Source organism: Pseudophryne corroboree, chromosome 4 (assembly GCF_028390025.1).
Source record: "Pseudophryne corroboree isolate aPseCor3 chromosome 4, aPseCor3.hap2, whole genome shotgun sequence".
NCBI lineage: Eukaryota > Metazoa > Chordata > Amphibia > Anura > Myobatrachidae > Pseudophryne > Pseudophryne corroboree.
Genome location: NC_086447.1, coordinates 165,962,618 through 165,986,938, shown reverse-complemented (window position 1 = coordinate 165,986,938; position 24,321 = coordinate 165,962,618).

Genomic DNA, 24,321 nt, shown 5'->3' with positions numbered 1-24,321 from the left:
CGTAAACGGAGAATCTCAGATGAAGCAGATGTTATCCGGCCTGGCTCGTCGAAGATGCGCCTGAATGTAGCTACAAAGTCAGTATAGGAGGATAGCAGGGGATCAGACTTCTCCCATAAAGGTGATGCCCAGTCAAGGGCTGAGCCACTGAGAAGGGAGATGATATAGGCAATTTTGGTACGGTCACTGAAGAAATTGCCAGGTAAAAGCTCAAAGTGGATTTCACATTGATTGAGAAATCCCCTGCAGAACCTTGGAGATCCATCAAATTTTGCTGGCGCTGGAAGATGAAGATGTGGACTGGAAATGGGTAAGGAGGGTGGGGTTACACCTGGTGTCACTGTAGTGGATGCACCGGACGTGCCAGGTCCACGGAGGGTCGTTTGAATCCCATCCAGCCGTGTAGAGAGATCCTGGAGACAGCGGATGATGTGGCCCTGTGCAGCCTCCTGATGTTCAAGTCGGGCTGCCAGTTCTTGCATCGGCCTGGCCGCTTGATCCTGGTCTCCGGCTGGATTCATTAGGTCAGTGCTTACTGTCACAACTGAGGGCCTGAGCTGACGGGAGGCAGCCTCAGTTGTAGGGGCTGAGATGTAACGGAACCTGGGAGGTTGTATCAGACCCCTAGACATGTAAGTAACATGTAGAATAACTGCCCGAAGGCGTGACCACGACAACCAGGATAAAAGTCAATGATGTTTATTATGACAAACTCCGTAACACAGCAGCAGTAAAAGGAAACATAAAAGTCAACAGAGGATAACTACAATTCCTGGGTACTACAGGGTGGCAAGGGCCACAGGCACTGGTAGTGTGAGACAGTTCTTATAATCTTCTAGTTGGAAAGTCCTTACCAGGCCTGACTGTAGCAATGGAGAGAACCCAGGATCGTACCAGCTGATGTTCCAGGAAAGGCTGGGCTGCTGAAGGTAAAACGGCTGCTGTGGATACTGGCTGGAACCAGACTGTTGTTGGTACGGAGTGGATACTGGCTGGAACCAGTTAAATAATAAACGAACTTGAGAGCGATGAAATAATAATTAAGTTTGGAGTTTGAGAGCGGTGAAATAATAATACCGGTGGAGAGTGGTAAACTGCAGAAAAGGACACCGGCCCTTTAAGAGAAGCTATACACTGCTGGAAGCTGGGCTGGAAGCAGGTGATTGTTTGAGAGCGGTGAAATAATAATACCGGTGGAGAGTGGTAAACTGCAGAAAGGACACCGGCCCTTTAAGAGAAGCTGTACACTGCTGGAAGCTGGGCTGGAAGCAGGTGATTGTTGTAGCTGGAAACAGGTGAGTCCAGAATGGATCGGAGAGTCAGGCTACACCGCAGATGGAATGCTGGTGCGGGTCTCTATAGCAGAAGTCTGTAGACAGGAGCTGGAACCTGGATGACAACCACAGGAGAGAGACAAACTGGAACTAGGTTAGACAACCAAAGCACTGACGACTTCCTTGCTCAGGCACAGCTTACTTATACCTGCAGCAAGGAAGGGGTTGGCTAGGCAATTATGCAAATCAACAATACAGACAGCAGATTGGTGGAAATGATCAGATGACAAAATCCAAGATGGCTGCGCCCATGCAGACACTTGGAGGGAAGTTTGGTTTGTAATCCATGTGAGAATTGAAACAGTAATGGCGACGCCGGCCACAGGAGACGGGAGACGCCAGACTGACAAGCGCACATTTAACCACGCGGGCACAGCGGAGGCCGCGGCTGATGAAATCACCACTCTGACATTCTGCATGTGGAAACTCAGGAACAGCGGGATCCGGTCCTGGAACGCTGAGCCAGCCTTAGGAGGCATCTGAAGGGTAAGTAATGGCGTCCAGATACCCGGATCGTGACAAGGAGACTTCCCTACACATAAATATTCTGGAACAAGGGCCATTCACAATGCCCTAAGTCAGGCTAGACCCCTGCTTCAACACCAGCCGGTGCTGATCCAGTCAGACAACATCACGGCGGTCGCCCATGTAAACCAACAGGGCAGCACAAGAAGCAGGATGGCGATGGCAGAAGCCACGAGGATTTTCGATGGGCGGAAAATCATGTGTTAGCAATGTCAGCAGTGTTCATTCCCAGAGTAGACAACTGGGAAGCAGACTTTCTCAGCAGGCACGACCTCCACCCGGGAGAGTGGGGACTTCATCCAGAAGTCTTCCAAATGATTGTACACCATTGGGAAAGGCCACAGGTGGACATGATGGCGTCCCGCCTCAACAACATTGGTTTGAGCCACTAAAAACCGTGGATTTGAAATATCTCACGTGGAAAGTGGTCATGCTGTTGGCCTTGGCTTCGGCCAGGCGTGTGTCAGAATTGGCGGCTTTGTCATATAAAAGCCCTTATCTGATTTTCCATATGGATAAGGCAGAATTGAGGAATCATCCCCAGTTTCTCCCTAAGGTGGTATCAGCTTTTCATTTGAACCAACCTATTGTAGTGCCTGCGGCTACTAACGACTTGGAGGATTCCAAGTTGTTGGACGTAGTCAGGGCCCTGAAAATTTATGTTTCCAGGACAGCTAGTGTCAGGAAAACTGACTCGCTATTTATCCTGTATGCACCCAACAAGCTGGGTGCTCCTGCTTCAAAGCAGACTATTGCTCGCTGGATTTGTAGTACGATTCAGCTTGCACATTCTGCGGCTGGACTGCCGCATCCTAGATCAGTGAAAGCCCATTCCACGAGGAAGGTGGGCTCTTCTTGGGCGGCTGCCCGAGTGGTCTCGGCTTTACAACTTTGCCGAGCAGCTACTTGGTCGGGGTCAAACACATTTGCTAAATTTTACAAGTTTGATACCCTGGCTGAGGAGGACCTAGAGTTTGCTCATTCGGTGCTGCAGAGTCATCCGCACTCTCCCGCCCGTTTGGGAGCTTTGGTATAATCCCCATGGTCCTTACGGAGTCCCAGCATCCACTTAGGACGTCAGAGAAAATAAGATTTTACTCACCGGTAAATCTATTTCTCGTAGTCCGTAGTGGATGCTGGGCGCCCATCCCAAGTGCGGATTGTCTGCAATACTTGTATATAGTTATTGTTAACTAAAGGGTTATTGTTGAGCCATCCGTTGAGAGGCTCAGTTATATTTCATACTGTTAACTGGGTATAGTATCACGAGTTATACGGTGTGATTGGTGTGGCTGGTATGAGTCTTACCCGGGATTCAAAATCCTTCCTTATTGTGTCCGCTCTTCCGGGCACAGTATCCTAACTGAGGTCTGGAGGAGGGTCATAGAGGGAGGAGCCAGTGCACACCAGGTAGTCCTAAAGCTTTCTTTAGTTGTGCCCAGTCTCCTGCGGAGCCGCTATTCCCCATGGTCCTTACGGAGTCCCAGCATCCACTACGGACTACGAGAAATAGATTTACCGGTGAGTAAAATCTTATTTTTGAAAGTGTAAAATGCTGCAATTGATGTGGAATCCTTTGTATTCTCCCCTTCGTGAGCTGACAGTCAGCTGACAGCCAGTCCATGTATTCTGTGCTAAGTCCTGGTGGGCTTGTTGGACCAGTAGAGCCCGCTGTGAAGTATGCCACTAGCAGAACCTGGGAGAAAGAAAACTGCTGAATGAATTGTGAGCAAGATTGATGAGTCTGCATTAAGATTATGTGAAAGAAGTTCAGAAAGATGGGTTGAAGCAGGGTGCAGAGAGAGAATCCTGGAGCGCTGCATAGACCAGCCTTTGATTCACAGATAATTGTGTGGGAGCTGTCAAAGCAGCTTGTCTGATTCTAATTAGGATCTGTCTTGAGAGCTTACTGAGGCAAAATACTCTGAGGGAAAGGGGGTGGGCGATGTCCCTCTGATATAAAGGGAAAGATTCTATCACTCCACTTTTTATCTTGCAGTAATGCTGAAAAATAATACAAAAAAGACAAAAGGAAGAGGAAATAACAAGAAAAGTTTCAGACTATGAAGTAACTGATGTTAATGTTTTCATATTCCATCATTGGGGGTAATTCCAAGTTGATCGCAGCAGGAAATTTTTTAGCAGTTGGGCAAAACCATGTGCACTGCAGGGGGGGCAGATATAACATTTGCAGAGAGAGTTAGATTTGGGTGGGTTATTTTGTTTCTGTGCAGGGTAAATACTGGCTGCTTTATTTTTACACTGCAATTTAGATTGCAGATTGAACTCACCACACCCAAATCTATCTCTCTCTGCACATGTTATATCTGCCCCCCCTGCAGTGCACATGGTTTTGGCCAACTGTTAAAAAATTTCCTGCTGCGATCAACTTGGAATTACCCTCTTTGTGTCCAAAGTAAAATTTTAAAACTGCAAAAGAGACAAAATCAGATATAGTATCTCATTAACTGTGCATCATTAACGTGTGTCATTCTCATGAAATTTTCGATGAACATGACCAAACATTGGTATCTGCTCACTGGGCTATATTTACTAAGGTGTGAGTTTTTTTAGTAGTGGACATTCCACTTAATATTTATCTAGCTGCTTCTAGAAGATTATTGCTAGACTCTGATTGGTTGCTATGAGCAACTTCTCCACGTCTAAAAAAAACTCACACCTTAGTAAATATTCCCCATTGATTTTATTTCCAATGTGCCACACATGTCTGTATGTACCAGTTCTAATGGTGCCTGAGCTTTGTGCCATTAAACAGCTCTCACATGCCAGTCTCTGAGTATCACTCCTGGCTATTCCTGACATCATTCCATCAAGAAGCTTCTCGACGTTATCATTCTCCAGGTGGCCTAGCCGCCTGTGCCAGAGTTCCACAGACTCGCTTGTCTCCGAGGCCATCATCACACAACACTCTGCGAAACAAACGTATACTGTAGAAGCAGGCAGGGACAGACTGGAGCAGTGAAGCAGCCCTGCCATACCACGACAAAGGGGAGCATAGCCATGGCTCAGGGGAGTATACCTTGAGTCAGGGAGACCTGGCCTTGTGGCACGCCTTGTGTACCAGTTACAGGTGGACATTTCTTGCAAGACTATGCCCCTTGCAGCATGACTGCACCCATTGCAGGAGGCCACATCCCACTGGCATGCGCAAATGTTTGGTTTTCATAATGTGTATGGGGGGGTCACATTTTTCTATTTGCACTGGGAGCCAAATTGTCTAGAAACAGCCCTTTGTTGAAGGACACATCTGTACTAGCAATGCCTCCAGCCACTGTTTGTAACATTCAAAGCTGACTCATATGTTTTACCATGCTTATTGTGCTGCACATCATTTACAGATCAGACAAAACCAAGTAGGTTAAATGACGGATAGGGTGTGTCACGGCTGAGTTTGTTTGTGAACCCAGACTAGTGCTGGACTCTGGGTTTGGTCTTGAGCGCTGTAGACAGAATTGGGCCAGCTTGATAAATTATCTGCTCATCCAGACATGGCAGTCAGGCAGTACACTCTGTGAGGAAAGGTGACCAGTTACCGGTACTAGAACACTGCTGGTGGGAGCCACCAGTGCAATGGGTACCTGGGTTGTGACCTAATGGAGAGTCACGTGAGGATTGGTGAGTTGAATGAATACTGGGAGGACCAGCAATGCAGAAGATTCTCGGATCACTGGTTGGAACCAGTGCAATAGCTGTTAAAGAGACTGAAGACAACAACAATGACTGTAGAGGAAGCTGAGGGCATCAGCAATAATTGAAGATGAGGTTGGGGGCATCAGCAATAATTGTAGATGAAGCTGAGAGCATCAGTAATGACTGTAGCAGAAGCTGAGGGCATCAGCAATAATTGTAGACGAAGCTGAGAGCATCAGCAATGACTGTAGCAGAAGCTGAGGGCATCAGCAATAATTGTAGACGAAGCTGAGAGCATCTGCAATGACTGTAGCAGAAGCTGAGGGCATCAGCAATAATTGTAGATGAAGCTGAGAGCATCAGCAATGACTGTAGCAGAAGATGAGGGCATCAGCAATAATTGTAGACGAAGCTGAGAGCATCAGCAATGACTGTAGCAGAAGCTGAGGGCATTAGCAATAATTGTAGATGAAGCTGAGGGCATCAGCAAAAATTGTAAATGAAGCTGAGGGCATCAGCTATGACTGTAGAAGAAGCTGAGGGCATCAGCAATAATTGTTGAGGAAGCTGAGGGCATCAGCAATGCAAACAGTTCAATGAAGGCTGGGTGGCACCAGCACAATCGTTGCAGAAGAAGCTGAGAGCATCAGCAATATTTGTAGAAGCTGAGGGCATCAGCAATAATTGTAGAGGAAGTTGAGAGCATCAGCAATGCAGGTTTCCAGATGCTGGGCAAACTGTGGCAGCACGGAGAGATTCCAAATGCTGTGGAATGCAGTGTCAGCACTGCTGGTTTCCCAGGTGCTGTGATGTAGTGGTTCTGCACAGTGTTAAAGTTAATGCTGCAAAATGGTAAGACAGCAGTTGCAGGTTTTCCGGATGCTGAGGTGCGCTACCTTGCACAGCAGTTTAACTGGAAGCTGGTAGGAGCCAGAAGAGTCTCTAATGCTGCTAGGGTTATAGGATAGTCCCTCTGGATCACTGGAGGACTTCCAGTAAATCTAGAGATGCCGGGGTGTAGTGGCAGCGATGGCCGATGCAATTTTGCTTTCAAACACTTAAAAGTCCTGTCTTAGGGGCCGATTCAGACCTGATCGCTAGGCTGCGTTTTCTCACAGCATGCGATCAGATCTGAACTGCGCATGTGTATGCACCACAATGTGCAGGCACGATGGACAGCAGCAACGAGTATTGCCGGTCAGTGATGGGTTGGTGCAAAATTTCCAACCGCACGGGCGATCGCAAGGAGATTGACAGGAAGAGGGCGTTTGTGGGTGGCAACTGACCATTTTCTAAGAGTGTTTGAAAAAATTCAGGCATGTCCAAGCATTTGCAGGGAGGGTTCCTGACGTAAATTTCGGTCTCAGACAGGCTGATGTGATCGCAGCGGCTGAGTAAGTGGGCTGCGTAGAGACTGCACAAAATCAGTTTGTGCAGCTCTGCTACACGTGTTCGTACGCTTGCACAGTGAAAATAGACTCCCCCTGTAGGCGGCGACTATCTTATTGCAGCAGTGCAAAAATCGCTGCCTAGCGATCGGGTCTGAATTACCCCCTTAATTACCATTGCTGTTTTGCCCTCACTCACATCCTCTCATTTCTGACACAGTCAAAATCAATTTCAACACCCATAATATCTACACTTTTATTTCACTTCAAACTAAATTCACTGCTGTTGATCTTACACTGTTACCAACACTGCATTTTTCACCTGCATTTCTGCAAATTTACTAATCTTATTCTCTTACAGCCTATACTCCTATTTCGAGATTTCCTCCCCCTATTTACCTACAGTAATCCACGCTACATCCAGGTTTTCTTCAACTCATCCCATCACCCAGTGTCTACTTAATTATGTATCTTGCCCCCTAATCCCACCTTTATCCCTACCCCCTAGTCTTCTATACCTCCTCCTCTCTCCCCTCCACCCGTTTCCTTTTCCCTCCTCTCCTGTTACCGCACTTTCTTTCACCTCTACCCCATTATGTTCCTACTACCCCACAACTCAGTCCTGCTCCCTCTCTCCTCTGTCATCTCACCCCCCCCAATCCACATCGCACTGTATTTCCTCCCTGCTCACCTCCTGCAGTTTCCCTTTCTAGTACAGGCACCAGCACCATCACTACTCTCTCATCATCTGTGTCCTTCAAGTTAGTCTCACCTCAAGGGCGTAGCTACCATAGGTGCGGGCAGTGCATCTGCTATGGGGCCCAGAGCTGAGAAGGGCCCACCTTCCCTGTCAAATTTAAATGTGTTATATACATTTCTCATACGTCCTAGAGGATGCTGGGGTCACATCAAGAACTATGGGGTATAGACGGGATCCGCAGGAGACATGGGCACTTTAAGACTTTCAAAGGGTGTGAACTGGCTCCTCCCTCTATGCCCCTCCTCCAGACTCCAGTTTTAGGGTGTGTACACACGGTGAGATTTTTTCTTAAGATTTTGACTATATAGTCAAAATCGTAAGAAAAGTTAGTGCAGATCGCAAGGTAAAAGTCACCTTGCGATCCCGATGCGCGGTCCCGCCAGGTCGGCATCGCAAGAAAAGATAGACTGTGCAGGCAAGTCAATCCTTGCTAGATCGGTGTACTATCTAGTTCATCTCACATGTCAATGACATCTCACATAAGCCAAAATCTCACATAAGCCAAAATCGGAAGCACACATAGTCCATATCTCAAGAAAAGTTACTCAAAATCTGTCCTACCTGGCCTCCGGGGAGTTCAAGGGAAATCGCAAGTAAAAATAGGACATAGCAAGGATCTCACCGTGTGTACACACCCTTAGACTTGTGCCCAGGCAGACTGGATGCACTCTGAGGAGCTCTACTGAGTTGCTCTGAAAAGACTTTGTTAGGTTTTTTATTTTCAGGGAGAACTGCTGGCAACAGTCTCCCTGCTTCGCGGGACTCAGGGGAGAGAAGTCAGACCTACTTCTGTGAGTTTAAAGGCCCAGCTTCTTTGGCTACAGGACATAATTAGCTGCTGAGGGTCTGATCGCTAGGTACGCCTAGATGCTCGTTCCCAGAGCCGGCCGTCAACCCCCTTACAGAGCCAGAAGTCAGAAGACAGGTTAGTAGAAGAAGACAGAAGACTTCAGTGACGGCTTCAGAGGTACCGCACAGCGGCCGCGCGGTGCGCCATGCTCCCACACTCAGCGGCACTACAGGGTGCAGGGCGCAGGGGGGGGGGATGGGGCGCCCTGAGCAGCATATACACCTCTAAAAAAGTGACTGCCAAGAGGGGACAAGGTGCCAAGCCACTGTCCAAACTCCCGCCAGTATAAAGATTTTGAAAAATAGCGGGGCTGAAGCACGCCATTATGGGGGCGGGGCTTAGTCCTCACAGCTCACATCAGCGCCATTTTCTCTTCACAGAAGCTGCAGAGACGCTGGTCCTTCCTCACACTGCTGTACAAGTAACAGGGTGCAAAACGGGGGGGGGGGGGGGGGGGGGGGACAGTGATTTTTGGTGCAATATAAGTTATTATAAAAGCGCTGCAGGTCTGGGACATTCTACAACTGTTTCAGAACCGGGTTTAAGCGCTGGGTTGTGAGCTGGCAAACTTCCTCTGTGTCTCTCTAACAGGCTTTATTGTGGGTCTGTCCCCTATATGCCAAGTGTGTCTGTGTGTGTTGGGGGCACGTGTGTCGGCATGTCTGAGGCTGAAGGCTCTTCCCTGGAGGAGACTATGTTAGGGACACAAACGGCTGGGGGAGTGACCCTGTCGGCACAGCCGACACCTGATTGGGTGAATGTTTTGGGTGCTTTGAATGCTAATGTTGCTCTGATAAATAAGAGAGTGGATAAATCTGAGTCTCAGAACCAGGCATGGAAGAAATCCCTAGAGGATGTGTTGTTACAAGTCCAGAACCCCGAGGGGTCACAAAAACGTTAATTTGCCCAGCTGGCAGACACGGATACCGACACAGACACTGACTCAAGTGTCGACTATAGTGATGCCAGATTAGATCCAAAATTGGCAAAGAGCATTCAGTACATGATTGTGGAAATAAAAGACATATTACATATCACTGAGGACCCTACTGTTCCTGATACTAGGGTCTGTATGTATGAAGGAAAGAAACCTTTCCTCCCTCTCATGAACTGAACACGCTTTGTGAAAAGGTTTGGGAAAATCCTGACAAAAAGTTTCAGATTCCCAAAAGGATTCCAGTGGCGTATCCGTTTCCCTCTGGGGATAGGGAAAAATGAGAGTCACCCCCCCCCCCCCCCTCATCCCATTGTGGACAAAGCTCTATCACGGCTGTCCAAAAAGGTGGCTCTTCCGTCCCCTGACACGGCAGCGCTAAAGGATCCTGCGGATCGTAGGCAGGAAAATACATTGAAATCCATTTATGTCACCACGGGTACGCTACTCAGACCAGCCATTGCATCTGCGTGGGTGAGTAGCGCTATCGAAAAATGGGCAGATAACTTGTCATCTGAAATAGATACCCTGGATAAGGATAGCATTCTTTTGACACTAGGTTATATCAGGGACGCTGCAGTCTACCTAAAGGAAGCTGCAAGGGATATTGGCCTCTTGGGATCAAGGGCCAATGCCATGGCAGTCTCAGCTAGGAGAGCATTGTGGATTCATCAATGGAATGGTGATGCTGACTCTTAAGAAAGCTATGGAGTCTCTACCGTATAAAGGTGGTGTATTGTTTGGTGAGGGCCTCGCTGATTTGGTATCTTCGGCTACCGCGGGTAAGTCATAGTTTTTACCTTATGTGCCTGCACCACAAAAGAAAGCACACCACTATCAGATGCAGTTCTTTCGGCCTAATAAATACAGAAAAGGCCGAGGGTCTTCCTTCCTTGCCACTAGAGGAAAGGGAAAAGGTAAACGATCACCGGCCGTGGCCGGTTCCCAGGAGCAGAAGTCCTCCCTGGCTTCTGCCAAATCCACCGCATGATGCTGGGGCTCCTCTGCGGGAGTCCGCACCGGTAGGGGCACGTCTAAAGCTCTTCAGTCAGTTCTGGGCTCGTTCGGCCTGGACCCATGGGTTTTAGAAATAGTGTCCCAGTGGTACAAACTGGAGTTTCAAGACGTTCCCCCTCACCGATTTTTCAAATCGGCCTTACCAGCTTCTCTTCTGGACAGGGAGGTGGTATGCGCCGCAATACAAAAATTGTGTCACAATCAAGTCATTGTCAGGGTTCCCCCGTCGCAACAGGGAGAAGGCTTTTATTTGAGCATGTTCGTGGTCCCGAAGCCAAACGGCTCAGTCAGACCAATCCTTAACCTCAAATCCCTAAATTTCTACCTAAGAAAATTCAAATTCAAGATGGAATCTCTCTGGGCAGTGATCTCCAGTCTGGAGAAGGTGGATTTTATGGAGTCGGTTGACATAAAGGATGCCTACTTACATGTTCCCATTTATCCTCCACATCAGGCTTACCTGAGGTTTGCAGTTCAGGATTGTCATTACCAATTTCAGACGTTGCCGTTTGGTCAAACAAATTCTGAAGCCAGCAAAAGTATCGATCCATCAATGCACTCGGTTGCTGGGGAAGATGGTGGCGGCCTAGATGCCATTCAGTTTGGCAGATTCCATGCCAGAGTGTTTCAGTGAGACCTGTTGGACAAGTGGTCCGGGTCCCATCTGCACATGCACTGAAGGATAATCCTGCCTTCCAAGACCAGAATCTCACTCCTGTGGTGGCTGCACAGCTCTCACCTCCTAGAGGGACGCAGGTTCAGGATACAGGACTGGATCTTAGTGACCACGGATGTGAGTCTCCGAGGCTGGGGGGCAGTCACACAGGGGGAAAGCTTCCAGGGAAGATGGTCAAGCCAGGAAATTAGTCTACACGTAAACGTTCTGGAGTTAAGGGCCATTTACAATGGCCTTTTGCAAGCGGAACATCTTCTTCGCAATCGGCCCATCTTGATTCAGTCGTACAACATAACAGCAGTAGCGTACGTAAACCGCCAGGGCGGAACAAAGAGCAGAGCGGCAATGGCAGAGGCCACAAAGGTTCTCCGCTGGGCGGAAAGGCATATAAGCGCTCTGTCAGCGATCTCCATTCCAGGAGTGGACAACTGGGAAGCAGACTTCCTCAGCAGACACGATCTCCATCCAGGAGAGTGGGGTCTTCATCAAGAGGTCTTTGCAGAAGTGACAAGTCTTTGGGGAATTCCTCAAATAGACATGATGGCGTCTTGCCTCAACAAGTAACTTCAGAGATATTGTTCCAGGTCGAGGGACCCTCAAGCAATAGCAGTGGACGCCCTAGTGACACCGTGGGTGTTTCAGTCGGTGTATGTGTTTCCTCCGCGTCCACTCATTCCAAAAAGTGATAAAGATCATAAGAAGAACAAAGGTTCAAGCGATCCTCATTGTTCCAGACTGGCCAAGGAGGGCTTGGTATCCAGATCTTCAGGAATTACTTATAGGAGATCCCTGGCCTCTTCCTCTGAGGGAGGATCTGTTACAGCAGGGGCCGTGCATGTACCAAGACTTACCGCGACTTCGCTTGGCGGTTGAACGCCGGATCCTAGCCCAAAAGGGTATTCCCAATGAAGTCATCCCCACTCTGTTTCAGGCCACGAAAGGAGTAAAGTCTAAACATTACCACCATATTTGGAGAAAATACGTGTCTTGGTGTGAACCCAGGAAGGCTCCTACGGAAGAATTTCAGTTAGGACGTTTTCTCCATTTTCTACAAGCTGGTGTGGATGCGGGCCTAAAGTTGGGCTCAATTAAAGTATAAGTTTCAGCCTTATCGGTTTTCTTCCAAAAACAATTGGCCTCCCTTCCAGAAGTTCATACTTTTGTGAAAGACGTGTTGCATATCCAACCTCCCTTTGTGCCCCCAGTGGCACTGTGGGATCTTAACGTGGTGTTGCAATTCCTTCAATCTCATTGGTTTGTACCTTTTACAGAAGGTAGAGTTGAAATTCCTCACTTGGAAAGTGGTCATGCTGTTGGCCTTGGCATCCGCAAGGCGGGTGTCTGACTTATCGGCCTTGTCTCACAAGAGCCCTTATTTGATCTTCCATGAAGATAGAGCAGAGTTGAGGACTCGTCAGCAATTTCTGCCGAAAGTGGTTTTGTCATTCCACTTGAACCAACCTATTGTGGTGCCAGTGGCTACTGGCGCTTTGCTGGAATCAAAGTTTCTCGATGTAGTCAGAGCTTTGAAAATTTATGTCGCCAGAACGGCTCAGTTTAGGAAAACGGAGGCTCTGTTTGTCCTGTATGCTCACAACAAGATTGGGGCTCCTGCTTCCAAGCAGACTATTGTGCGCTGGATCTGTCATATGATTCAGCATGCTCATTCTACGACTGGATTGCCTTTACCGAAATCGGTGAAGGCCCATTCTACCTCAAAGGTGGGCTCGTCCTGGGCGGCTGCCCGGGGGGTCTCGGCATTACAACTTTGCCGAGCGGCTACTTGGTCGGGTTCAAACACCTTTGCGAAGTTCTACAAGTTTGACACCCTGGCTGATGAGGACCTCATGTTTGGTCAATCGGTGCTGCAGAGTCGTCCGCACTCTCCCGCCCATTCTAGAGCTTTGGTATAACCCCATGGTTCTTGATGTGACCCCAGCATTCTCTAGGACGTATGAGAAAATAGGATTTTAATTCCTACCGGTAAATCCTTTTCTCTTAGTCCGTAGAGGATGCTGGGTGCCAGACCCAGTGCGTACTGTATCTGTAGTTTTTTGTTGCGTTTCAACACATGTTCTGTTATGTTTTTAGTCAGCCTGTTGCTGACGTTGTTCCTGCCATTGACTTGTGCTATGTTTAATGCCATGATGTACGGCGTGCTTGAGGTGTGAGCTGGTATGTATCTCACCTTAGTTTAACAATAAATCCTTTTCCTCGGAATGTCCGTCTCCCTGGGCCGAGTTCCTATAACTGGAGTCTGGAGGAGCGGCATAGAGGGAGGAGCCAGTTCACACCCTTTGAAAGTCTTAAAGTGCCCATGTCTCCTGTGGATCCCGTCTATATGCCATGGTTCTTGATGTGACCCCAGCATCCTCTACAGACTAAGAGAAAAGGATTTACCGGTAGGTATTAAAATCCTATTTTTTTTTTTTATTTCTCTATCGGGAAAGGGGGGTGTTTGGTTAGCTGTCAGTGCCTCCCCAGCATCTAACCTCACTGCAATCACTGCTCTGGAATGCTAGATCTGTCTGTAACAAATTGGTCCCGACCCAAGACCTTTTTTTATCTGAAACCCCCTGAATCTCCTAGTCATTACCAAAACCTTGTTCTCCCCCTTTAACACCACTTCTCTTGCTGCTTGTCCACTGGGGGCCTCTCATTCACCCCCTTAAATCCCCCCCCCCCCGGGGTTGACATGTGGTGGTGGTACTTCTACCCTGCATCTACTCCTACCAACTCATACAACTCCAGAACCTTCCATTACATTTTCTACATTTGATGTAAATGCTATACACTTCTTCTAACCTGTTCACCTTTGAGTAGCTGTCATTACCGTCCCTTTGGCATTCCCATAAAATTCCTCGATCACTTTGCTTCCTGGCTCACTCATATTCCTGCATTATCTCAGGTGATTCCAACATCCCAATCAATATCCCAACAGAATCCTCTGCCAATAAACTCCTTAGTCTCACATCATCGCTTGGTCTCTCCCAGTGAACCTCCTCACCCTCCCATGTGATCGGTAACTCACTTGAACTGGTAATCAATCACAGTGGTGATATTTCTGACTTTTTCAACTACCCAGTCTCCCTCTTTGATCATCACCTGGTCTCTTTTAACATATTCCTTACTGCTTCTCCATCTTTACCTCCTAAGGCTACCATACCTAAGCATATTGAGGCCATCAACACAGTTTCTTTATCCTCCCTGCTTGATTCACTTCTCTATCCTATTCTCTCTCCTGTCCTGCAACAATGTTTATATAACGCAGAGCGACAGTGGAGGAACCTCAAGAAACCTCATCTCCTAATCTTCGAAGCCCCAGTGTTCCTATTCCACTGCCTTTTCTGCCCACCCCACCTCGACCCCCTTAGCTCCTTTCTTTCTTCTCACTCACTGCTTGACCCATTTCAGTCTGGCTTTCGCCCTCTACACTCTACTGAAACTGCCCTCACAACAATCTGCAATGTCCTCCATGCTGCTAAATCCAAGGGCCACTACCCTCTGCTTTTTCTGCTTGACCTTTCTGCTGCTGTTGACACTGTGGACCACCCTCTATTCCTGCAAATCCTTCACTCCATTGGTTTGTGCAATACTGCCCTCTCTTGGTTGTCCTGCTACCTCTCAACTCCTTTGTCTCCTCTCATGACTCCACCTCTACCGCACTTCCCCTAACAGTAGGTGTCTCTCAAGGTTCTGTTCTTTGACATCTCCTTTTCGCTCTATACATCCTCTTCAGGTGACGTCATCCATTCTTTCAACTTCCAATATCATCTCTATGCTGATGACACTCAAATCTACCTTTTTCCCCTGACCTCTCCCCCTCTCTCCTCACTCCTATGCCTAGCTGTCTTGCTGCTATCTCTTCTTAGATGTCCCAGAGCTTTCTTTAACTTAACATATCTAGGACTGAGCTGATCTTTCCATCCTCCCGCATAACTTTGCCTCCTGCAATTTAACTATCTATAGATGGCACAACTTTCTCCTCTAGCCCTCAAGTACACTGTTTTGGAGCTTTCCTTGATTCCTCCCTCTCCTTCAAACCACATATTCAGTACCTCTCACTGTACTTCTGTTTCTATCTCAAATATATTTCAAGGATAAGACCCTTTCTCACCCAGGATGATACTAAGGCCCTCATTCACTCACTAGTCATCACCAGATTGTACAAATATATGAATTGGACAAACATATCTCCTTCTATCTGGCCTCCCTGACAAATGCCTCTCTAAAGTCTAATCTGTCCTCAATGCTGCTGCCCAGCAAATGCTCCTCTCCAAGCGTACTACATCCAATTTCCCTCTCTTACAAGCCCTACACTGGCTCCCCTTCTGAATCCATTTCAAGCTTCTCAATCTCTGTTACAAAGTCCTCATCCATTTACATATGTGACCTTGTATCCCTTTACACTACTACTCACCCTCTTCACTCCTCAAAATTCATGCTGCCTCTCCTGGCATTTGTTTAGATGTGCACTTAACGACATAGAGTGGGAGGTTATGTTTAATAACAAGAACACTTCGGAAATGTGGGATGTTTTAAAAGGGTTGCTGGATAGCAATATTCATAACTTTATTCCCATGGGCAGTAAACGCAGGAGTATTAAACTTAAACCGATGTTGCTTAACAAGAAGGTTAAGGCAGAAATTGATAAAAAAGCGGGCTTTCAAAGCATTTAAATCTAATGGAAAGGAGGAGTCTTTCAAGTATTACAAGGAGTGTAATAAGAAAAGCAAAAAAGCAATAAGAGCAGCTAAAATGGAAAATGAAAAGCAAATCGCTATAGAGAGTAAAACCAATCCAAAAAAGTTTTTTGAATACATAAATGGTAAAAGGTTAAAAAAGGAGAATATAGGTCCATTAAAAGATGAATTAGGAGAATTGATAAATGATGATGAAATAAAAGCAGAAATACTGAACAAATTCTTTTCATCAGTATTCACCAGTGAAGAACTGATGGTGGGAGTAGAGCATAACAATTGTGACAGTAATGATTCATGGTTGGATACTTGTTTAAGCGAAGATGTAGTCTGGGAGAGATTAAGCAAAATTAAGATTAATAAATCACCTGGTCCTGATGGACTTCACCCGAGGGTTCTTATGGAGCTTAGTTCACAACTAGCACGACCCCTATACTTGATTTTCAATAGTTCAATTAGATCAGGCATGGTACCGAAGGATTGGCGTACAGCTGAGGTAGTGCCATTATTTAAAAAGGGATCCAAAAATCTTCCGGGAAACTACAGACCATTTAGTTTACCATCTATAGTGGGGAAAATATTGGAAGGAATTCTAAGGGACGGCATACAGGAGTATCTACAGTCCGCTAAGATTTTTAGCAAGAACCAGCATGGGTTTGTGAGGGACAGATCATGTCAGACTAACTTAATTAGCTTCTACGAGGAAGTGAGCAATAATCTTGATCAAGGAAAAGCAGTGGATGTGGTCTTCCTAGATTTTGCAAAAGCCTTCAATACAGTTCCTCACAGGAGACTGATGATTAAATTAAAGGAGATTGGCCTAGGAAAAACTATTTGCACATGGATAAGCAGCTGGTTGGAGAGCCAGGTACAGCGAGTAGTGGTCAACATGAAGTCCTCAACCTGGTCCCCAGTAGTCAGCGGAATACCACAAGGGTCCGTACTCGGACCACTACTGTTCAACATATTTATCAATGACCTAGAAATAAGCCTGGAAAGCACAGTGTCAATCTTTGCAGATGATACTAAACTGTGTAAGGTAATTAATTCAGAATTGGATGTGGAGTCCTTGCAGAATGATCTATCTAAACTTGAACTCTGGGCGTCTAAATGGAAAATGAGGTTCAATACAGACAAATGCAAGGTTATGCATTTTGGGACTAAAAACAAACTTGCATCCTACATATTAAATGGGGAACGCCTAGGGGAAACAGAGTTGGAAAAAGATTTGGGGGTATTCATTGATAATGGGGTTAATAACCATACACAGTGTCAAAACGCTGTAAAGAAGGCAAGTAAGGTGCTAGCGTGCATAAAAAGGGGAATTGAGACAAGGGACTCGGAAATAATCATGCCGCTGTATAAGGCGGCTGTACGTCCGCTCCTGGAATATTGTGTTCAGTTTTGGGCACCACTGTATAAAAAAGACATCAGTGAGCTTGAATGTGTTCAAAGGCGAGCTACTAAATTGATTAAAGGCCTAGAAGGACTGGACTATAAGGAAAGACTTACTAGGCTGAATATGTATACACTAGAAAATAGGTGCCTAAAAGGAGATATTATTAATATCTTCAAATATGTAAAGGGACATCACAAAGAGTTATCAGAGGAATTATTTATTAAAAGAACACGGTTTAGGACACGTGGGCACTCGCTGCGACTGGAGGAGAGAAAGTTCTTAACGCAACGGAGGAAAGGGTTCTTCACTGTTAGGGCAATCAGGATGTGGAATTCCCTGCCAGGGAAGGTGGTAATGGCGGACTCTGTAATTGAATTTAAAAAAGGAATGGATACATTTCTGAATGAAAAAGCTATCCAAGGTTATAATACTTAAAATATCAACGTGGTTAATCCGGGGTAACATGAGTTATAGTAGCTAACTAGTCATAAAACATTACTCAGCGGGTATGTAGAATCATCACAACTTAATACAGGTTGAACACGATGGGCAATTTGCCTCTATTCAACCTCAAATACTATGTTACTATGTATTACTTCCTCCTATTCCTGCCTCCAAGATTTTGGCTGTGGTGCTCCCTACCTCTGGAATTCTCTACCTCTCTTTATCAGGCACTCCACCTTTCTCCAAAATTTTAAATGGGCTCTCAAGACCCACTACTTCATCAAACCCAGCCATCTCACATCCTAACCCTCTGCTACATGGATCACTTCTACCCCATCAGTGTCACCACTTTCTGTCTGCCCCTCCCCTTCAGAGTGTAAGCTCTCACAAGCAGGGCCCTTTCCCCTCATTTGCTATTCCCCTTCTTACACTATTTTCTACTTCATGCTCCCTACAACGACACCTAACCCTTGGTTTTTGCCACCCTGATGATTATTTAAATGTCCTGTCCCCTGATACAGCAATGTTAATATACATAGGCAAACGCAAGAGGGGTTTCTGGTTGCCCAGAAACCCCCCTCTTCTTGTCAAATGGCACCATTTATATAACAATAGCAATGGTATATAATCAGATTATTAGAGTTGCCACCACATCATGCAGTTTAAGGTACAGAGCAGAGCTGCTGCACATGCCCAGTGGTAGCAGCTTCTTCTACCAAGTTTGCTGTGTGTGTGGATCTGAGTCCTCAATCAGTGCACTGGAGCACAGAGTTGCTACCAGGAAGAAGAGACAGGGAGCCTTAACATGAGGTAGGAGAATGTTTGCATAGAAAGTACAGTACTGGTTCTATTATGTTTATGTACTTATTTATATTATTTGAATATGTTTGATGCAGCCTACACTATAATCCATATATTGAGTTAAATATTAATACTGTATTCCATGTTACGCCAAGTGGGAGATTGTGGATTACATCTGGAAACCCCCCCTCTAGAAATCCTGCGTTTGCCACTGATATACTATTTATTTGTCCTTCATTGTCTTAAGTCCATATTTTCTTGTTTTTCTTGTGTACTTTGTTAGGCGCTGTAAAACCCTTGTGGAGCCATATAAATAAACTTTAATGACATTTACACTTTTATATAGCAATCCTCTTTAGATTCATCTTCTCTGATCATAGAGGTATCCCCTGAGAGCCACCCCTTTAAGTATGCTGGATGGACCTTCCAATTAAGAAAGATTCAGAGTAGAAAAAGTTACGGATTTAATAGAATCATAAATTAAACTAGACACTTTACGCATTTGTGACCTGAATGCTACTTAGGAAATGTAGAAAGTGACTCCAGGCTGCATTCATACTTTCATTTCCTTGTGTCATTGTGAAGACAATGAGCGTGGATAGGAAATGATATGTAGAAGTTATTGGAGTCATTTCTCTATTCACACCAGAGAGAGAAGGAAGATGTATGAATCTAGAGAGATGAATGGGAAGGACATAGAAAGGGAGGGAAGTAGAGACAAGCTACAGTATAGGAGACATTTCGTCATTTGTAGATTTTGCCTCTTTATTTTATTCAGCAGCCCACATTCCAGGATTTAGTATGCAAGGAAGGTAAAGGTACAAGTAACACTATCACAGGTTTGAAAAACAAAAACGATTTACAACAGCAAACCCATGCAGTGGTTAATTGCTGCTAGATCTTCTGTCTTTGAGTTTATTTAAAGCATATCCCAAGGGAGAAGCTGCTGCAGCTCTTTTTTTATAAATACATTCACTTTTGTAACTTTTCAAAAGAATTACCTTTAATGATTTATGTTGTTACATGTGTGGGTGTGATTTCTGTGTCAAACAAAAGCTTGTGACAGATCAGCCAATCTGGGGATTCAGAAATCTCATACAGAGACTACTCGTGATACCGTTTTTTCTTAGCATATTAAACATTTTTTTTTCTTTTATTTTTGTCTGTGCTCTAAATATTTAATAGTGTTGGCAGCAGAAAATTCAGGACATTGGGCCTAATTCAAGGTTGATTGCAAAACAACATTTTCCTCAAATGGGGAAAACCATGTGCACTGCAGGTGGGGCAGATATAACATGTGCATAGAGCAGGGGTGGGCAATTATTTCAGCTGAGGGGCCACTTGACATTTCCTGTCAGTATCCGAGGGCCACATACAAAATAGCAGCTCCCCCCACTTGCCAAAAATATAGGGACGTGCTTCATGTGGAAGGGGTGTGGGCATAAAATAATACAGATTCATATTAGGCTGCACAATAGTCTCCATTATTCAAATTGCACCACACAGCGCCACTTACACACATTACACCAGATAGAGCCCCTTTTACACAGTATGGAAGGTAGAGCCCCTTTTACACATTACAGCAGGTAGAGCCCCCTTTTACACATTAACATTTTATTTAGGATAATTATTGTGCAGCAAGCAAATTATCCAGTGTCTTATGGCTCCTGGGGAAAGGTGTGACACAGTGACAGAACACGGGGAGGGGAGGGTGACAGTGACAGAACACGGGGTGTGTGACACGGTGACAGAACACGGTGGGGGTGACACGGTGACAGAACACGGGGTGTGTGACACGGTGACAGAACACGGTGGGGGTGACACGGTGACAGAACACGGGGGGGGTGACATGGTGACAGAACACAGGGGGTGTGACACGGTGACAGAACACGGGGGGTGACACGGTGACAGAACACGGGGAGGGGGGGTGACAGTGACAGAACACAGGGTGTGTGACACGGTGACAGAACACGGTGGGGGTGACACGGTGACAGAACACGGGGTTGTTTGACACGGTGACAGAACACGGTGGGGGTGACACGGGTCAGAACACGGGGGGGTGACACGGTGACAGAACACGGGGGGGTGACACGGTGACAGAACACGGGGGGGGGTGACACGGTGACAGAACACGGTGGGTGTGACACGGTGACAGAACACGGGGGGTGTGACACAGTGACAGAACATGGGGGGTTATACGTGACAGAACACGGGGGTGACATGGTGACAGAACACGGGAGGGGTTGGTACAGCGAGAGCTAAAGATCTCTCCCCCAAACCTAAAAACAGACTGACGCCACTGCCCGCACACACAAATATACGCACACTATCACACACACGCACCCCTTTCTTTCTCTCACTTTTCCCATTAACTTTACTGATCTGGCTGGCTGGCAGTGGCAGGAAGGATGGATCTATTCTGTACAAGTCTGGCTCTTGTCCCATGTAGCTCCGCCCCCTGAGGTCCAGTGTAGCCCCGCCCCTCATTGGCACGTAGCTCCGCCCCTTTTCGGCTGAACCGTTGTCACTGGGGACTCTGGAGGAGGGAGGAGGCTGCTACAATGCAGCAGCAGGGGAGAGAGGCGCCGCCGGCAGCTTGGAGGTACTGCAGCTCAGAGCAATGACAAGCAGCTCAGCCGTTCGGCCGCTTGTATTGCTCGCTGGTGGGAGGCAGTGGGCCGGACAGGATCGGTTTGCGGGCCGCATCCGGCCCGCGGGCCGTATTTTGCCCACCCCTAGCATAGAGTTAGATTTGGGTGGGTTATTTTGTTTCTGTGCAATGGTAAATACTGGCAGCTTTATTTTTACACTGCAATTTAGATTTCAGTTTAAAAACACCCCACTCAAATCGAACTCTCTCTGCACGTTATATTTGCCCCACCTGCAGTGCACATGGTTTTGCCTATTAGAGGAAAACATTATTTTGTAATCAACCTTGAATTATGCCCATTGTCCAGTTGTGCTGACATTAAATAATAAAACATCAATTATATAGAAAATTGTAACCATTTTATTCATTGTCACATCTTACCAACTGTCAGGTCTAAAGCCCCGTACACACTCGGAGATACGAATGATATGAACGCTAACGATCTTTTTTAAAAGATCTATTGTTCATATCGTCTAGTGTGTAGGCCTGAACGAGGAAAGATACGCGCACACGTGGGTTGTTCTCATTCAGGTATTATCTACCGAATATGCTGCTCAACTTTAACTATATCGTTGAGCTGCATGTTCGAGGAGTGCGGGGCATGACATCACTGAGTGATATCGTACTTCAATATTGTTCAGTGTGTATGCACCAGTGATCTCCTGTTATGCACACCAGTGCCTGCAGGAATGTACTGGTGTTTAAACTGTTATGCACACCAGTGCCTGCAGGAATGTACTGGTGTTTAAACTGTTATGCACACCAGTGCCTGCAGGAATGTACTGGTGTCTGAACAGAGAGGGATGCAAAACAAATGAACTCACAGACAGACTGGGAAATATGACATAACGTACACAGGAGGTGATAGGGTAACAAAACCAACACAGAGTGAACAGAGAAGCCCAGAGGCTAAGAAACTGGGTGTCTCCCTAGTATTAGAAATGCTCAGATGGAAAAAGCAAGATGTTGTGTTTTAATACGTAGAGAACCCGAAATGCTGTTGCTAAGGGCAACAGCAAAACCCTAAAGGGTTACCAACGGGTGTGGCAGTAAACTCCTTGGTCAGAGATGGAATAATAGACACAAGGAGAGTCTCCACAATCCTAATTCTCACTTGCAGGGCCCAGGTTCAGCTTACTGCCACTAAACTGACACATGGACGCCCTGCACAGTGAGAGAGGATTAAGCAGGCAGGTCTGAAAGTACAGCCACAAACCTGCTGGGTTCACAGAATAGCAAAAGAACCTCAGCAGGCTAAACGACTGACTCCAGTCTTACTGCTAGGTCTGGATTGGCAGAGTGTAGTACCAAATCCCCAGGCCTATTTGCAGTAAGCAACAACAAATACAAAGCTACACAGTACTGGCTAACTTTCAGGAACTGACTAACCAACAAAGATTCAGCAGCATCTGCTTAACCTGAGAAGAGGCCTTATAAAGCAGGTGCTGTCCACGCCCCCCTCAGACCTCACAGACTGTGAGCACAAAAACCAGCACCGGATCCCCTGCCTGTAACCACTGCACAGCAAAAGACCCGAACCGGAGTATCAGCTGCGCTCAGGTTACTCCGCTAGCACTTGTCTCCCGGTTGCCATGATGACGTGGCAGCACAGGGCAGGAGACCCTAACAGTACCCCCCCTCTGACGAGGGGTCAAAGAACCCCTACCACCGGGTTTATCGGGGAACTGCGAGAAGAAAGAGCGTATCAGTCTGGGGGCATGAAGATCACAACTGCGCACCCACGACCGCTCCTCCGGGCCATACCCCTTCCAGTGCACCAAAAATGACAGCCGACCCCGAACCATCTTGGAGTCAAGAATCCTTTCAACAACAAACTCCCTCTGGCCACGTATCAGAAGAGGGGAAGGTCTTCCTCTGGAAGAAGGATTACTAATCGCCCGTTTTAAAAGGGAACAATGAAATGTTTTATTGATACCCAAAGAACGGGGCAGATCTAACTGAAATGCCACCGGATTGATAACCCTGGTGATCTTATAAGGGCCGATGAACCGGGGGCCTAACTTATGAGATGGCTGTCTCAACTTCAAATTCTTGGTAGACAACCAGACGAAGTCTCCTAATTTGAAGCTGCAGGGTCTTTTCCGCTTATCAAAAACCCTTTTGGTCACTAATGACACAGACACAAGGGCTTTCTTCACTTTCCTCCAAATACCTCTAAGGACCGAAACCACAGAGGAACCACCAGGCGTGGAGTCCAGGGGGTCAAAAGAATTGGCCTTAGGATGATGCCCATACACACAAAGGAAGGGAGAGATCCCTGTAGCAGAGTGAGCCGCGTTGTTATAGGCAAACTCCGCCATTGACAGATGAGCAACCCAGTCAGTCTGACACTTGGAGACATAACACCTGAGGAACTGCTCCAAGGACTGGTTCACCCTTTCAGTCTGCCCATTAGACTGCGGATGGTAGCCTGACGACAAGCTGACAGAAATCTGGAGATCGGAACAAAATGCACTCCAGAATTTGGCCACAAACTGGGATCCGCGGTCAGAGACCACATCAAGTGGCAACCCGTGGAGACGCACAACATGCAGCATAAATAATTCAGACAGGCGTCTGGCCGATGGCAGCCCAACCAGTGGAACGAAGTGCGCCATCTTCGAAAACCTGTCAACGACAACCCAGATGGCTGTCATCCCCGAGGATTTGGGCAAGTCCACCACAAAATCCATTGAAATGTGGGTCCATGGCTTAGATGGAATAGAGAGTGGATGTAATGGGCCAACAGGAACCCCTCTAGGAGTCTTATTTCGGGCACAGATGTCACATGCCCGAACCCTCTGATCCACATCCTTAGCCACCGAGGGCCACCACACCGCCCTAGATAGCAACTCCCGAGTTCTGGCAATACCCAGGTGACCTGCCGACTTCTTGGCATGGAATTCCAGGAACACTCGCTGTCTTAACCTAGGAGGCACAAACAAAAGACCTACCGGAAGGTCTGGAGGAGCCTGCTCCTGTGCTCTAAGGACTAATGACAAGAGGTCCTGGGTAATGCCCACTTTAATACATGATGGGGACACAATGGGCAACGGCTCCTCGGTGGTCTCCTGGATTGGAGCAAAACTCCGCGAGAGCGCATCAGCCTTGATGTTTTTTGACCCAGGGCGATATGTTATCAAAAAATTAAAGCGAGCAAAAAACAAAGCCCATCGTGCCTGCCTGGCATTG